Source organism: Nannospalax galili, unplaced genomic scaffold (genome assembly GCF_000622305.1).
Source record: "Nannospalax galili isolate Female #2095 unplaced genomic scaffold, S.galili_v1.0 scaffold898, whole genome shotgun sequence".
In the NCBI taxonomy this organism is placed as follows: domain Eukaryota; kingdom Metazoa; phylum Chordata; class Mammalia; order Rodentia; family Spalacidae; genus Nannospalax; species Nannospalax galili.
The window spans coordinates 2,531,387-2,533,245 of NW_008342399.1; the positions used below are offsets into that span (position 1 = coordinate 2,531,387).

The 1,859-nt window shown below is 43.3% G+C and overlaps 1 protein-coding gene across 2 annotated transcripts in view; it reads right to left on the bottom strand.

Annotated features, from left to right (window-relative positions):
- The window catches only part of Map1b (microtubule associated protein 1B), a 119,407-nt gene that overhangs the window by 23,233 nt on the left and 94,315 nt on the right, over positions 1-1,859 (bottom strand). The gene's annotated exons all lie outside the window — the stretch shown is intronic.

Sequence of the window (1,859 nt, forward strand, 5' to 3'; positions counted from 1 at the left end):
TTTTCAAGCAGAAGTCTAATAAATATGTCTGGGAGTGGATTTTAAGGGTATGGGATGATGGTGGAAGGAAAATAAAATTGGATCAGGCTGAGTTTATTGACATGGGCCCCCTGACTGGAGATTCTAGGTTTAATATGGAAGCTCATGCAGTTAAAAAAAGGTGTTAAAAGTTTATTTGATTGGTTGGCTGAGGTATTTATCAAAAGATGGCCTACTGACAGAGAGCTGGAGATACCTGATATCCCTTGGCTTAGTGTTGATGAAGGGATTGTAAGGCTCAGGCAAATTGGTATGCTTGAGTGGATTCACAGTGCAATACCAAATCCTCCACAATGGGAGGGCCCAGAGGACATGCTTTTTACTGATTTTATAAGATGGGAAGTACTGAGAGAGACACCAGAACGTTTGAAGAGCTTTGTTTTTGCTCTTTTCCTTATGCCAGATCTTACAGTTGGAAATTGCATAAATTAAACGTAAATATAATAGGTGTAACAGGACCTAGGAGTAGGGGTCAGGTGGCAGTATTGAATTACCAAAGACAAGGTAAGCGTACTTATTGTAATGGGCGGCAAAGGCAAAACAATACCTACAATGGCATGACTCGAATGGACCTGTGGTACTGGCTAATCAATCATGGTGTTTCCAGGGACTACATACATAAGAAGCCTACTAAGTTTTTATTTGATCTGTATAAGCAGAAAAGCTCTAGGATGAATGACAGGAAGTCAGTATTGGATCATAGCAATAATCTCGCTCAGTCAACCAATTTCCAGACTTGAGACAGTTTACAGACCCAGAATCCCTTGAATGAAGGGACAGCCAGGTGCCCTTGAGGAAGGACTTTGTCACAGTATCAAAGAGTTATGCTGTTTGCCTCTCACCCTTCCTTCCCCAGAGAGACCTGCGGCCTTTTACTAGCATAACTGTACATTGGGGAAAAGGAAATAATCAGACATTCCGTGGCCTATTGGATACTGGTTCTGAGTTGACATTGATTCCGGGAGATCCTAAAAAGGTTTGTGGCCCTCCAGTTAAAGTAGGGGCTTATGGAGGTCAGGTGATAAATGGAGTTTTGGCTGAAGTTTGACTGACAGTTGGTCCAGTGGGTCCCCAAACTCATCCCATGGTTATTTCCCCAGTACCAGAATGTATAATTGGGATAGATATACTTAGGAATTGGCAGAATCCCCACATTGGTTCCCTGACCTGTGGAGTGAGGGCAATTATGGTTGGAAAGGCCAAATGGAAACCACTGGAATTGCCTCTGCCAGGGAAAATAGTGAACCATAAACAGTATCGCATCCCTGGAGGGATTGCAGAAATAAGTGCTGCCATCAAGAATTTGAAAGATGTGATTCCCACCACATCTCCCTTAACTCTCCTATTTGGCCTGTGCAGAAGACAGATGGGTCATGGAGAATGACAGTTGACTATTGGAAACTTAATCAAGTAGTGACTCCGATTGCAGCTGCTGTACCAGATGTGGTTTCCTTACTCAAGCAGATTAATATGTCTTCTGGTACCTGGTGTGCAGCTATTGATTTGCCAAATGCTTTCTTCTCGATACTGCTTCATAAGGACCACCAGAAGCTAGCTGCTTTCTGCTGGCAAGGCCAACAGTATACCTTTACTGTCCTGCCTCAAGGGTATATTAACTCTCTAGCCTTGTGCCATAACTTGATTCGAAGGGATCTTGATTGCCTGATTCTTCCACAAAATATCACACTGGTCCACTATATCGATGATGTCATGCTGATTGGATCCAGTGAGCAGGAAGTAGCAGGCGGTCTGGACTTGTTGGTTAAGCATATGCGCACGAGAGGATGGGAAATAAATCCAACCAAAATTCAAGGGCCTTC